The sequence below is a fragment of the Marmota marmota genome, unplaced genomic scaffold (assembly GCF_001458135.2).
Source record: "Marmota marmota marmota unplaced genomic scaffold, marMar, whole genome shotgun sequence".
NCBI classification, from domain to species: Eukaryota; Metazoa; Chordata; class Mammalia; order Rodentia; family Sciuridae; genus Marmota; species Marmota marmota.
In genome coordinates this window covers 1-16,433 of record NW_026000352.1, presented here as the reverse complement: position 1 = coordinate 16,433, position 16,433 = coordinate 1, and the positions used below count along the sequence as shown (strand labels likewise).

At 36.5% G+C, this 16,433-nt stretch overlaps 1 pseudogene across 1 annotated transcript; it reads right to left on the bottom strand.

Moving 5' to 3' along the window:
- Positions 1–4,871: 4,871 nt before the first annotated feature.
- LOC125614533 lies at positions 4,872–15,349 on the bottom strand (annotated as a pseudogene). The gene has a single exon (XR_007345120.1). The product of XR_007345120.1 is annotated as a humanin-like protein (transcript).
- Positions 15,350–16,433: the final 1,084 nt, after the last annotated feature.

The window sequence follows — 16,433 nt, the reverse complement described above, 5'->3', positions numbered from 1 at the left end:
TATGAGTTTGCAGGGGTGTGCTTATATGAGATTTGGTGAACAGAGTTGTATCTGAGTATTATTAGTATAGTTATGTAGTAGATTTGATCAAAATCTATTTATAAATTCAATCTACTGAGGAAGAAGTCAATAAAATTTAAAGCAAGTAAGAAACTAATTTAGATTTGAAGAAAAAGGTAAATTGGTTAAACGTTCATTTATATTCAGACCTTCTATGGAATTTCTGTTTTAACTTTTTTTTTGTCTATCGAGCATTAAGCCCGACTATGGCAGATAGTAGTTATGTAAGATAAGCATATTGACTAATAAGTCCAGCTACAATTGAATTGAATGGAACGAGGCCTCTGACGGCCAATGGTGAGTCCCTGCATCCCCCAAAAAATAAAACCACTAAAGGCATGACAGTGCAGTTATGTTGGGTCACGGGCTAGAATGGAACTAATCCATCGTGATGTCTTATTTAAGGGGAACGAGTGGGCGATTATGCAGTTTATGGCCCTGAGGTAGGAACCAGATGCCAGATAAAGTACATATTTAGCTACCCCCAAGTTAAATGGGATCAGAGCAAGAAGAGGGACACGAAGTGGGCGAGTAGATGGTTTCACGGAGGGTGGTAGATTATGAGACCAAGGTTGGTAGGGGATAGTCATTTGGAACGAGAGAGATTTATGACTTAATGTGGCATGTACCGCCAGTGATAGTAATGTGCTATGTACTTTAAGCAGGGATTATGGTGTAGCACAGCCGTATTGATGGGCATTCAATGTGAAGTTATAAGGTACTGTATTATGTACTATGTTAGTATTATGAACGTGCTTGATATGCATGGTGAGAGTGCAGTTAATGTTGATTAAACATATAATGTCCTATGTACATGGATTAGTAATGTCTTAATGGGGAAAAACATTAAATGCACGATTTACATAGGGAGTGGATTGTTGAATAAAAGCTAATAGTGACATAAAAGTCAAAATTTAAGTGACTGGTCGAGTGCAGGGAATAGTTTAAGTAAGAAATATCAGCTTTGGGAGTTGAAGGTGAAAAGTGTATTTTCTTCCCTGAGATATTGCTCTAAGAAGCTTATAACTTCATTTTTGGTTTACAAGACCAAAGTAATTTATATACTATTAGGGCTCTTCATTTAAGAAGTTTGTTTTCAATTAGGCTAATGGCTGGTAAGATTAAGAGGATAATAGCGAAGTATAGAATTGATGCTAATTGGCCGATAATGGTATATGGATATTCAACAGGTTGTCCTCCGATTCAGGTTAGTGTAATTAGATCTGTTACTAAGATTCAAAATGTACATTGACTTAATGGTCGAAATATTATGCTGCGTTGCTTAGATAGGTGAAGCAGTGGGAAGAGTATTAGAATAAGAATTGAGGAGACTAGGGCTAAAACTCCTCCTAGTTTGTTGGGGATGGATCGTAGAATAGCATAGGCAAATAGAAAGTATCATTCTGGTTTAATATGGGGTGGTGTACTTAAGGGATTTGCAGGTGTATAATTGTCAGGATCTCCTAGGAGGTCGGGTGAAAATAAGACTAGGATTATTAGAATTAAAATAAGGAGAAGGATTCCAAGGACATCCTTGATGGTAAAGTACGGGTGAAAGGGGATTTTATCTGAGTTAGAAATAAGGCCTGAGGGGTTGTTTGATCCAGTTTCGTGAAGAAAAAGGAGATGGACTATGACCAGGGCTGCGATGATAAAAGGGAGAACGAAGTGAAATGCAAAGAATCGTGTTAGAGTGGCTTTGTCTACTGAGAATCCACCTCAGATTCATTCAACTAAGGTTGTACCGATGTATGGGATAGCAGATAAGAGATTAGTAATTACAGTTGCCCCTCAGAATGATATTTGGCCTCAGGGGAGAACGTAGCCTATGAAAGCTGTGGCTATTACTGCAAGTAGAAGAATAACTCCAATGTTTCATGTTTCGAAGTAGGTGTATGAGCCATAGTATATTCCTCGACCTACATGAAGAAAGAGGCAGATAAAAAATATTGATGCACCGTTAGCATGTATATAGCGGATGAGTCAACCGTAATTCACGTCTCGACAGATGTGGGTGACGGATGAGAAGGCTGTTATGGTATCCGATGTGTAGTGTATTGCTAGAAATAATCCGGTAAAGATTTGGATAGCTAAGCAAAGTCCTAGTAGAGATCCAAAGTTTCATCATGTTGAAATATTAGAGGGTGCGGGTAAATCAATAAGGGAGCGATTAATGATTTTTATTAGAGGGTGGGTTTTGCGGGTGTTTGTCATTAGTGTTTTTATAGTTGAATAACAACGATGATTTTTCATGTCATTAGTCATGGTTAAGCTCCATGTAAAAATAATGACATATACTATGTACTTATTAAGTATACTTTTTGTTTTAGGTTTCGTGGGATTTTCTTCAAAGCCTTCTCCTATTTATGGAGGCTTAGGATTGATTATTAGTGGGGGAATTGGATGTGGGGTCGTGTTATATTTTGGGGGATCTTTTTTAGGTTTAATAGTATTTTTAATTTATCTGGGAGGAATGTTGGTGGTGTTTGGTTATACTACGGCTATAGCAACGGAGGAATATCCAGAAACGTGAGGGTCAAATGTGGTTATTTGAGGAGTTTTATTGCTGGGGTTTCTAGTGGAGTTCTTGATTATTATACTTATAATTTTATATGATGAGGTAGAGATTGTAGTTAAGTTTAAGGATTCAGGGAGCTGAATAGTATTTGAGGGGGGTGAGTTGGGATTGATTCGTGAAGATTCAATAGGGGTGGCGGCCATATATAGTTGTGGAAGTTGATTAATAGTTGTGGCTGGTTGATCGTTGTTTGTTAGTATTTTTATTGTAATTGAGATTACACGTGGAAGTAGAATATGGAGATGGTTGCTAAGAGTGTTGAAATTAAAAATGACAAGAAATATAATTTGATGAGGCCTTTTTGGTTAGAGGATATGGTAGAGGCTATTGAATGAAGATTAGCGGTGAGTTTAGGGATAGTATTTTCTAGTCAGATTAGGTCTAGAAGGGTTGATGATATTTTTTGGCTTATAATAAGATTAAGATGGGGGTTAAGTCGGTGAATGATAGTAGGAAAATAGCCTAGTAAGGTTGAAAATTTTGTTATATTTGAGTATATTTTGGTTTGGAGGTAGAGGGTTATTGAGTTTAGTTCTATAGCGATGGCAAACCCTAAGATGGTAACTAATAATGCTGTAAGTTTTAGGTAAGTGGGTATGGTTAATACTGGAATATTTATAGGTGGGATATTATATGAAAGGATGAATCCTGCAATGATACTGCCAATAAGAAGGCGTTTAATTGAATTAAGCAGTTGAGGGTTATTTTCATTAATTGAAGTTAGTGTGGAAAATCGGGGTTGTTCTATTAGAACATAAAAGATAATTCGTGTACTGTAGACAGCGGTTAGGGAAGTGGCGAGGAGAGTGATAATTAAGGCTCAGGCGTTGGTGTTCGACGTGTTAGCAGACTCAATAATTAGATCTTTAGAATAAAATCCCGTTAGAAAGGGAGTTCCTGTTAATGCTAGACTGCCAATAATAAGTGAGGATGAAGTGAATGGAAGGGCTTTAAATAGGCCTCCTATTTTTCGAATGTCCTGTTCATTGTTTAGGTTGTGAATAATTGATCCTGAGCATATGAATAGTATAGCTTTGAAGAATGCATGTGTGCAGATGTGAAGAAATGCTAAATGGGGTTGATTAATTCCAATAGTTACTATTATTAATCCTAGTTGGCTTGAAGTAGAGAATGCGATAATTTTTTTAATGTCGTTTTGAGTTAGAGCACAGATAGCGGTGAATAGGGTGGTAATAGCTCCTAGACAGAGAGTAAGTGTTTGGATAGTCTTGTTATGTTCTATTAATGGGTAGAAGCGGATGAGGAGGAAAATTCCTGCCACTACTATTGTGCTGGAGTGGAGTAAGGCTGAAACAGGGGTTGGGCCTTCTATGGCGGAGGGTAGTCAAGGATGAAGACCAAATTGGGCAGATTTTCCTGTAGCGGCTAAGAGTAGTCCTAGTAGGGGGAATAGAGAGACATCTGTGATGAAGAGTTGTTGTAGTTCTCATGAGTTTGAGTTAAGTAAAAATCATGCCATGGCTAGAATAAACCCAATATCTCCAATTCGGTTATATAGGATAGCTTGAAGGGCTGCTGTATTAGCGTCTGTTCGGCCGTATCATCAGCCAATTAATAAGAAAGATATAATGCCTACTCCTTCTCAGCCGATAAATAGTTGAAACAAGTTGTTAGCTGTAACTAAAATTATTATAGTGATAAGGAATAAAAGGAGATATTTAAAGAAACGGTTAATAAAGGGGTCAGAGTGCATATATCACATTGAGAATTCTATAATTGATCATGTGACGAATAATGCTACAGGTATAAATAATATGGAAAAGTAATCCAGTTTAAAGCTTATGGAAAGGGTGAGTGTTTGGATAGTTATTCAATGTCAGTTTGAGATAATGAGTTCATAATTTGAATTAATAAATATTAGTGTTGGCATAATGCAGAACGATAATGCACAAATAATGGAGGTTTTTACGTAGTTTGGGAAGTTAATATATTTATGGTGGTTAGTTATGGTTAGGAGAATAGGAAATGATAGGGTTATAAGTGATATGATAATAAGTGAAGAGAATATGTTAATTACTTCTATTTGGAGTTGCACCAATTTTTTGGTTCCTAAGACCAACGGATTGCTTCTATCCTATAGAAGTTAAGAAAGCCGTGAGTTCAGTCACGGTAGCATGAGTTAGCAGTTCTTGCATGCTTTCTTGGTAAATAAGAGACTACAATTCTCTATTGTTAGATTCACAATCTAAAGTTTTGCTTAAACTATATTTACAGTATAAATGGCCTAGAATAATGGCAGGGTTCGTTGATAGGATAATAAGCGGGAAAAGATGAAGGAATATGAGTGTATTTTCTCGCGTAAAGGATGGGCTAATATTTAGTGTGTGATATGTAAGTTTTCCTTGTTGTGTTGTAATTAATATATATAGCGAGTAGAGAGCTGTAATTAATATATTTAGTCCAGTTAAGATAATTGAAATATTTGATCAAGTAAATGATGCTATAATGATAAATAATTCGCCAACTAAGTTGATGGAGGGTGGGAGGGCCAAATTAGCTAGAGTTGCTAGAATTCATCATGTTGCTATGAGGGGAAGAATAGACTGTAAACCTCGAGCTAATGTCATAGTTCGACTATGAGTTCGTTCATAGTTAGTATTTGCTAGACAAAATAGTATGGAAGATGTTAGTCCATGAGCAATTATTAATGCTGTGGCTCCTATAAAGCTTCAGGGGGTTTGAATTATAATTGCTACAATTACTAATGCTATATGACTTACTGACGAGTATGCGATGAGAGATTTCAGGTCTGTTTGTCGTAAGCAGATTGAACTCGTTATAATTATGCCTCATAAGGATAATATGATAAAAGGGTAGGCTATATTACTTGTGATAGGACATAGAAAAGTTGAAATTCGGACCATCCCGTACCCACCAAGTTTTAGTAGAATGGCGGCTAAAACTATAGAACCAGCAATAGGAGCTTCGACATGGGCTTTCGGTAGTCAAAGGTGAAGGCCGTATAAGGGCATTTTAACTATAAAAGCTATAATACATGCTAGTCATAGAATATGATTTGTTCAAGATATGGGGAGGACAGATGACTGATACGCTGAAATAATAAAGTTTAAAGATCCAGTAGATTTTTGAATATAAATTAATGCTACTAGTAAGGGTAGAGAACCTACTAAGGTATAAAATAGGAAATATAGCCCTGCATTTAATCGTTCAGTTTGGTTTCCTCATCGAGTGATAATGATAAGTGTAGGGATTAGGGTAGCTTCAAATAGGATATAGAATATGATTAGTTCAGTGGCGGAAAAAGTTATAATCAGAAAGGATTGTAGTGAGATTAATATAAGGATATAAAGTTTCTTTCGGATTAATGGCTCTTGAGTCAAATGACTTTGGCTTGCTATGATTATGAGGGGTAGAAGTCATGCTGTTAGAATTAATAAGGGAGAGGATAGAGGGTCTGTAAAGAAGGTTAATGAGAAAGTTAAATCTGTGTTTGTGGGGTGATTTAATGTAAGAAGAACGATTAGGCTAATGATAAGACTATGAATTGAGGGGTTAATTCAGATTATAGAGGGTTTTGAGAATCATATAAGGGGAGCAAGTAGAATTGTAGGAATAATAATTTTTAGCATTGAAGAATGTTTAGGTTTTGTACGTAGTCTAGACCATATGTGTTGGATACTATTACGAGAAGGGCCAAACCTACAGCTGCTTCACATGCAGCAAACACTAGTAAGGTAATGGGAATTATAAATGATAGGGAAAAGTGGAAATTTATAATTAGGAGAGAGCATAGGACAAATATTGATAATATTATACCCTCTAAGCATAAAAGTGACGATATTAAATGGGATCGGTAAATGAATATTCCTAGTAGAGATGTAAAGTAAGCTAATATAATATTGAGAGTAATAATAGGCATTTTGATAATTATGGCAGCTCATAATTTAGTGAGTCGAAATCACTTGTTTTATTTTAAACTAATTATCATATTCGATTCATTCTAGACCTTTTTGAATTCATTCGTAGGCTAGTCCGAGGGTAAGAGTTAAGATTAAGAGTAAGGCTATAGTTAGTATAAGGTTAAGATTATTTGTCTGGGAAGCTCAGGGAAGGGGGAGAAGAAGAGCAATTTCTAGGTCAAATAGAAGAAATGTAATTGCAACAAGGAAAAATTTTATTGAAAATGGCAAGCGAGCAGATCCTATAGGGTCAAAACCACATTCGTAGGGGCTTGCTTTTTCAGCATATACGTTTAGTTGAGGTAGTCAAAATGCTACGGAGATTAATAGTAGAGCAATGAAAGAGTTTACAAAGAGAGTTACTATAAGGTTTATTATTCTCTTCTGGGCTAGTTCCAGAGCTAAATGATTGGAAGTCAATTGTACTGATTAATACTAAGAGAATATGAGCCTCATCAATAAATAGATACGTAGAGGAAAAGTCATACGACATCTACGAAATGTCAATATCACGCGGCTGCTTCAAATCCAAAATGGTGATTTGATGTAAAATGAAAGTTTAGTTGACGAATGAGACATACTAGGAGAAAAGTGGATCCAATTATAACATGTAGACCATGGAAGCCTGTAGCTATAAAAAATGTTGAGCCATATACGCCATCTGAAATTGTAAAGGATGTTTCTAGATATTCAGAGGCTTGAAGGAGGGTAAAGTAAAGTCCTAAAGCAATTGTGGTTGATAATGCTTGAATTATATGCTTTCGGTCTCCTTCTATTAGGCTATGGTGAGCTCAAGTGATTGAGACTCCTGAAGCTAAAAGAACGGAGGTATTTAATAATGGTACTTCTAGAGGATTAAGTGGATTAATTCCTACTGGAGGTCAGCAGCTGCCTAGTTCGGGAGTCGGGGCCAGACTAGAATGGTAGAATGCTCAGAAGAACCCGGCAAAGAAGAATACTTCTGAGATAATAAATAGCACTATACCATATCGTAGGCCTTTTTGGACAATTGATGTATGGTGACCTTGAAATGTGCCTTCTCGTACAATATCTCGTCACCATTGATATATTGTTAGGGTATTAGCTATCAGGCCTAATATGAGAATTAAAGAGGAATTAAAGTGGAATCATATTACTAAGCCAGATGTTAGGAGTAAGGCGGAGAGGGCTCCTGTTAGGGGTCAGGGGCTGGGGTTGACTATATGATAAGCGTGGGTTTGGTGGGCCATTAAGTATTATCATGTAAATATAAGCTTACTAGGAGAGTGAAGACGTAAGCTTGAATTAATGCAACTGCGAATTCAAGCATTGTTAGTAATACAAGAATGATAAAGGTTAAAATAGCTGCAGGGGGGCTAATAGATATTAGTACGAGGGTTGCTTCTCCAATTAAATGTATGAGGAGATGACCGGCTGTAATATTAGCTGTTAGTCGTACGGCCAATGCTATAGGTTGAATAAAAAGGCTAATTGTTTCAATAATAATGAGTATGGGAATAAGTAGAGTTGGGGTTCCTTGTGGGAGAAAGTGGGCTAATGATGCTTTAGTTTTGTGACGAAATCCAGTAATTACTGTTCCTGCTCATAGAGGCACGGCTATCCCTAAATTTATTGATAGCTGGGTAGTTGGTGTAAAAGAGTGGGGTAGTAAACCTAGAAGGTTAGTCGAGCCAATAAATATAATTAATGAAATTAGTATTAGGGATCAAGTACGTCCTTTTGGGCTATGCATAATTATTATTTGTTTTAGTACAAATTGGACTAGTCATTGTTGAAATGATACTAGACGGCTGTTTACTAGTCGAGTAGAGGAGGGGAAGAGTAGACTAGGAAATATAATAATAAAAAGGACAATAGGAAAACCTATTAATGTAGGGGTAATGAAAGAGGCAAATAGATTTTCGTTCATTTTTCTTCTCAAGGAGTTTTATGCTCAGCTAGTTTAGTGTCTTTGGGGGAAGGACTGGATGGGTAATAGTGATTTGATATTTTAAGTTGAAATATAAAGAAAAGAGCTAGAATTATTGATAGAATTGTAATAAATCATGTGGATGTGTCTAGTTGGGGCATTTCATTATGAGGAGATTTGGTTCCTGATCTTCAACTTAAAAGGTTGATGCTACTATAGCTTCATAATGAATTTATAATATTGATGAGGATCAGTTTTCGAAGTGTTTTAATGGAACTAGTTCAAGAACAATTGGTATAAAACTATGATTTGATCCACAGATTTCAGAGCATTGTCCGTAATATAGTCCTGGTCGTGTTGATGTTAGTGTTGCTTGATTAAGTCGGCCTGGAATTGCATCTGTTTTTAATCCAAGGGATGGAACTGCTCAAGAGTGAAGAACGTCTTCAGATGAAATTAAAATTCGTACGGGTAGTTCTACTGGAAGTACAACTCGATTATCGACTTCTAGAAGCCGTAGGCCTCCTGGGGCTAAGTCTGAGGTTGGAATCATGTAAGAATCGAAACTAAGATCTTCATAGTCTGTATACTCATAGCTTCAATATCATTGGTGGCCTATTGTTTTTACTGTTAAGGATGGGTCATTAATTTCATCTATTATATATAGAATACGTAGGGAGGGAAGAGCGATTAGGATAAGAATAATAGCAGGGAGAATAGTTCAAATAGTTTCAACTTCTTGGGCATCTATAGTGCTTGTATGAGTTAATTTTGTAGTTAGTATTAATGAAATAATATAGAGAACTAGAGAGCTAATTAAGAAAACAATTATAAGGGTGTGGTCATGAAAGTGTAAAAGCTCTTCTATAATGGGAGATGTGGCGTCTTGAAATCCTAATTCGAGTGGGTATGCCATAGAGATACATAGGAGTTTAACCTATAAATTAACTTTGACAAAGTTATGTAATTATTTTACTAATATCTCATGAAGAAAGTCATAGTGGCTATGGGGCTAGCTTGAAACTAGTTTTAGGAAGTTCGATTCTTTCCTTTCTTGACTTAAACTTTAATATAGGTAGGCTCTTCAAATGTGTGATAGGGTGGAGGACATCCATGTAGTCACTCTAAATTAGTTGGTGTTAACTCTACAGTAAGTACTTCTCGTTTTGATGCAAATGCTTCTCAAATTATGAAAATTATAATTATGACGGCTGTAAGAGAGATGAATGAACCTATTGAGGATACGGTATTTCATGCTGTATATGCATCTGGGTAGTCAGAGTATCGACGTGGTATACCTGATAATCCTAAGAAATGTTGAGGGAAGAAGGTTAAATTTACTCCGACAAACATCACAGTAAAATGAATTTTAGCTCATATGTCATTTAGTGAATAGCCAGAAAAAAGGGGAAATCAGTGAACGAATCCTCCTATAATAGCAAATACGGCCCCTATTGATAATACATAGTGGAAGTGAGCTACAACATAATATGTATCGTGTAGAACAATATCTAATGAAGAATTAGCTAAGACAATTCCTGTTAAGCCTCCTACGGTAAATAAGAAAATGAAACCAAGTGCTCATAGTATTGCTGGAGATCATTTAATATTACCTCCGTGCAGGGTTGCTAATCAGCTAAAAACTTTAACTCCTGTAGGAATAGCAATAATTATGGTCGCAGATGTAAAGTAAGCTCGAGTGTCTACATCTATTCCAACAGTAAACATATGATGGGCTCATACAATAAATCCAAGAAAGCCGATAGATATTATGGCTCAGACTATTCCTATATAACCGAATGGTTCCTTTTTTCCTGAGTAGTATGTTACGATATGAGAAATTATGCCAAATCCTGGAAGAATAAGGATATAAACTTCAGGGTGCCCAAAAAATCAGAATAAGTGTTGATATAAAATAGGATCTCCACCTCCAGCAGGGTCAAAAAATGTAGTATTAAGATTACGGTCTGTAAGGAGTATAGTAATTCCTGCCGCAAGAACAGGAAGAGATAGGAGTAATAGTACCGCTGTGACTAGTACGGATCACACAAATAGAGGGGTTTGATATTGAGATATGGCAGGTGGTTTTATGTTAATAATTGTTGTAATAAAATTAATTGCACCTAGAATCGATGATACCCCTGCCAAGTGAAGGGAAAAGATAGTTAGATCTACTGAAGCTCCTGCATGGGCTAGATTTCCGGCCAGTGGAGGGTATACGGTCCAACCTGTTCCCGCACCTGCTTCAACTATAGAAGAGGCGAGCAAGAGAAGAAAGGAAGGAGGGAGAAGTCAGAAGCTTATGTTATTTATACGTGGAAATGCTATGTCAGGGGCTCCGATTATTAGAGGTACCAGTCAGTTTCCAAATCCACCAATTATGATCGGCATAACTATAAAGAAAATTATAACAAATGCGTGGGCGGTAACAATGACATTGTAAATTTGATCGTCGCCTAATAGAGTCCCAGGTTGGCCTAATTCAGCTCGAATTAGTAGACTGAGTGCAGTTCCTACTATACCAGCTCAAGCGCCAAATAAAAGGTAAAGTGTACCAATATCTTTATGATTAGTTGAGAAGAATCAACGGTTGATGAACATAGGTAGGTGGTAAAATGGCTGAGTAAGCATTAGACTGTAAATCTAAAGACAGAGGTTGAGTCCTCTTTTTATCAAGTCCCGAGGTGAATAGTCATATTGAATTGCAAGTTCAAAGGAGCAGCTTCAACTCTGCCGGGGCTTCTCCCGCCTTTTTACTTACGGCGGGAGAAGTAGATTGAAGCCAGTTGAGTGAGGCGTTTAGCTGTTAACTAAGATTTTATGGGTTTAAATCCCATCAGTCTAGAAATAAAGGACTTAGCTTAATTAAAGTGATTGGTTTGCATTCAGTTGATGTAAGATAAAGTCTTGCAGTCCTTAGTGCAGGAATTAAGTGTTGGGTACTTGCTTAGGACTTTGAAGGTCCTTGGTCTAAATTAACCTAAATTCCTAGTTCAGGAGTGAGAGTATAGGTATTAATGGGAGAGAGAGAATAGAAATAATGATGAAGATTGGTAAGAGAGGTGTGAGTTTTACACTTTCGAACTGTCATTTTATTTTGGTGTTGTTAAATGATGGAAATAGGGTTAAGGATGTTGAATAGATTAGTCGGGTATAGAAATACAGGTTTAGAAGGGCTAGTATTGCTATAAGTGTAGGGAAAATAATGTTGTTATTTGAGATAAGTTCTTTAAGAATGATTCATTTTGGTGTAAATCCTGTTAGGGGAGGTAAACCTCCTAATGATATTAATACAATTAAAACTATAGGTGTTAGGAAAGGAAATTTATTTCATAGGTTTGATAGGGAAAGGGTAGTTGTTTTTTTATAATAAAGGAGAAGCATAAATATGTTGATAGTAAGTATGATATAAATGATTAGGTTAAATATTGTTAGGGTTGGATTATATGTAATAATTGCTATTATTCATCCTATATGGGCGATTGATGAGTATGCTAGAATTTTTCGTAGTTGGGTTTGGTTAAGTCCTCCTCAGCCTCCTAGTATAATTGATAGGGTCCCTATAAATAGTATGAGTGTGGAGTTTATGGAGGATGCAATTTGATATGCAATAGAGATTGGAGCAATTTTTTGTCATGTTAATACGATTAGGCCTGATTTAAGTGGGATCCCTTGGATAATTTCTGGAACTCATAAGTGAAATGGGGCGAGTCCTATTTTTATTGAGAGGGCGATAGTAAGTATAAATGATGAAATTTGATTATATGAGTTGGATAGGGTTCACTGGCCTGAGTCTATAAAATTAATTATTGTGCCTATTATTAAGATTATTGATGCGGTTGCTTGGATGAGAAAATATTTGCATGTAGCTTCTGTGGATCGAGGATTTCCTTTGTGGATTAGAATAGGGGTAATAGCTAACATGCTTATTTCTAAGCCTACTCAAGCTAGAAGTCAATGTGAGCTAAAAAGTGTGATTATAGTTCCGGAGAAGAGGGTGAAGTAGATTGTGGTGGAAGTTAAGGGATTAATTAGTACGGGAAGGGTATAAACCAACATTTTCGGGGTATGGGCCCGATAGCTTATTTAGCTGACCTTACTGTTTAGGACATGGTGTAAAGGGTAGCACGAAGAATTTTGAATTCTTAGGATTAGGTTCAATCCCTATAGTTCTAGAAATAAGAGGATTTAAACCTCTATAATTTACTCTATCAAAGTAATTCTTTTATCAGACATATTTCTTAGATTTGGGGTGGTACACATGCAGTTGTAATTGGAAGAGAGATATGTCATATGCATAAAGCTAATGTTAGGGGTAGAAAGTTTTTTCATAGGAGGTGCATAAGTTGGTCGTAACGGAATCGAGGATAGGATGCTCGGATTCATAGAAAAATGGAGGTTAGTATGAGTGTTTTTAGAGTAAAGCTTAATGTAAAAGTTTCAGGGGAAGAAGGATTTAGTAATGTTCCTATAAAGAGAGTTACCGTTAATGCGTTTATTATAATGATATTGGTGTATTCAGCTATGAAAAATAAGGCGAAGGGACCAGCTGCATATTCAACATTAAATCCTGATACAAGTTCTGATTCTCCTTCTGTTAAATCAAATGGGGCTCGGTTGGTTTCTGCTAATGTTGAAATAAATCATATTATTGCTAGAGGTCATGTTGGAATTAGAAGTCACGTAAATTGTTGGGTAATAATAAGTGTAGATAGAGTGAAGGATCCATTTATTAGAAGGACTGAGAGGAGAATAATTGCTAGTGTTACTTCATATGAGATAGTTTGTGCTACGGCTCGTAGAGCTCCGATTAAGGCATATTTGGAGTTAGAGGCCCAGCCAGATCATAAGATTGCATAGACAGCTAGACTTGAGGTAGCTAAGATGAATAGGACTCCTATGTTTATGTTAATAAGGGGTTGGGGTATGGGTAGAGGAATTCATATGGTGAATGCTAGTGTTAGGGCAAGGGTTGGAGCAGTAATAAATAATGTAATTGATGATGTTAAGGGTTTTATAGGTTCTTTAATAAATAATTTTATTGCGTCAGCGAACGGTTGAAGTAAGCCGTAAGGCCCAATGACATTAGGGCCTTTGCGAAGTTGTATATATCCTAGTATTTTTCGTTCGATTAAGGTAAGGAAGGCTATAGCTACTAGGATTGGGATGATTAGAAGTAGGAGATTAATTATAAACATTAATGTTAAGAAGAGGAGTTGAACCTCTGAAATAAAGTTTTAAGTCTTACGCAGTTACCAGGCTCTGCCATCTTAACAAGCCCTGCTCTAGGGCAGGTTATTTAAAATATATTACTGAATTAAGATTATTTCATCCATTGGTTTAAGGCATTAAGGTTTAATTGGCCTTATTTCTCTTGTCCTTTCGTACTGGGAGAAATTTAGTAATAGATAGAAACCGACCTGGATTTCTCCGGTCTGAACTCAGATCACGTAGGACTTTAATCGTTGAACAAACGAACCATTAATAGCGGTTACACCATTTGGATGTCCTGATCCAACATCGAGGTCGTAAACCCTGACTGTCGATATGAACTCTTGAGTAGGATTGCGCTGTTATCCCTAGGGTAACTTGTTCCGTTGATCAATATTTGGGTCAATTGATGAATTATAATTTGGACATGTACGTCTAGATTATTATCATTCGGAGGTTGGTTTGTACTCCGAGGTCACCCCAACCAAAATTTCTAGTCTGTAAACAATGATTTTGAGTCCTAAGATTTTATTAGGGCTGTGAGACTGTTAAATTAAAGCTCCATAGGGTCTTCTCGTCTTATTAGGGAATTCCCGCCTCTTCACGGGAAGGTCAATTTCACTGATCAAAAGCAAGAGACAGTTAAACCCTCGTTAGGCCATTCATGCTAGTCCTTATTTAAAGAACAAGTGATTATGCTACCTTTGCACGGTCAGGATACCGCGGCCGTTAAACGTATGTCACTGGGCAGGCAGTGCCTCTAATACTATTTATGCTAGAGGTGATGTTTTTGGTAAACAGGCGAGGTTAGTGTTTGCCGAGTTCCTTTTGCTTTTTTTGATCTTTCCCTTAATACGCATACCAGTGTTGGATTAACAATATTAATAATAATGATTTTGTGTCTATTTAATATTATGGAGTTGTTAACTATCAGTGAATTATTCGATCTGATATAAGCTTATGCGGGGAGAATATTTTCTTGTTACTGATTTTAACATAGTTTCTTCTATTGTAGAATAGATTAGTCCAGTATTGATTTAGGAGGTTATGAAAGAGTTGGGTATTAAGTTTTAGTTAGTTGATTAAGCTTTAACGCTTTTTTAATTGATGGCTGCTTTTAGGCCAACTATGGAAGTTGGTAGTTTTACTCTCTAGTTAAGGTTAATTCCTTGACTCTAAAGAGCTGTCCCTCTTTAGAATAACATTTAAAATTACATTTGGCTTATTTGTGCTTTAGGTAAATTTAAAGTAGAACTTAAATTCTAGTCTGGACAACCAGCTATCACCAGGCTCGATAGGCTTTTCACCTCTACTTATAAGTCGTTCCACTATTTTGCGACATAGATGGATAGGCTCTTATTGGCTGCTCATAAGTAGCTCGTCTGGTTTCGGGGTGCTTGGCTTAAATTCTTTTTGTCAAGTGTTTTCTGGTTAAATCATTATGCAAAAGGTAAAAGAGTTAATCTTTGCTTTTTAGTACTATTAATTTATTCTTTCATCTTTCCCTTGCGGTACTTTTTCTATAGCTCCAGATATAAATTTCTATCTCCTATACTTTATTTGGATAAATGTTTTATTTATTAATTTATTGTATTTGAAAGGAATAAGAGTTGGGCTAGCATTAGTTCAAAATGTTCATAGTAAGTGAAATCTCTCGGGTGTAAACCGGGTGCTTTAATTATAAGCTACATTTTGGTTATTCCAAACACACTTTCCAGTATGTTTACCTTGTTACGACTTGTCTCTTCTTATATATTTAATAGAGTAAATTATTAATAGAGTTGTATTAAAGTATATTTGAAGAGGGTGACGGGCGGTGTGTGCGTGCTTTATTGCCCTATTCAGTTAAGCTCTCTATTCTTAACTTACTACTAAATCCGCCTTATGCTCTGAGTTTCATAAAAGCTATCGTGGGGTCTATTCTAGGAAGGTAGAAAATGTAGCCCATTTCTTCCCACCTTATAGGCTACACCTTGACCTAACGTGTTAATGTAGAGTTTTCTTGCTTACTGTAAGGCCTTTTTAGGGTTTGCTGCAGATGGCGGTATATAGGCTGATATTTGCTAAAGGTGGTGAGGTATATCGGGGTTTATCGATTATAGAACAGGCTCCTCTAGAGGGATGTAAAGCACCGCCAAGTCCTTTGAGTTTCAGGCTGTTGCTAGTAGTACTCTGGCGAACATTCTTGTTTGTTGAATGTTTATGTTTAGGGCTAAGCATAGTGGGGTATCTAATCCCAGTTTGGATCTTAGCTATCGTGAATTCAGAGAATTTAAGATTTCTTTCGTATTGGATCTTCATAACTATCAAGACTTTTTACAGTTTAATACTATTTTGATCTTATTTGATTGGTTTCTTAATCACGCTTTACGCCGTATTTCATTAACTAGAGTTAATCGTATGACCGCGGTGGCTGGCACGAAATTTACCAACTCTTTGTTTGGCTTAACTTAGTCAAACTTTCGTTTATAGGCTTAATTTTAATTACTGCTGTCTCCCGTGGGGGTGTGGTGGAGCAAGGCGTTGTGAGCTACCAGGATTGGTGAACTTGATGCCTGCACCTTTTGATCAGTTAATAGATATAGAGGGCATTCTCACTGGGACGGGGATACTTGCATGTATAAGTTAGCTGGAAGCTAATGAAAAGGCCAGGACCAAACCTATGTGTTTATGGGGTATAAATACCCATCTAAGCATTTTCAGTGCTTTGCTTTATAAATTAAGCTACATTAAC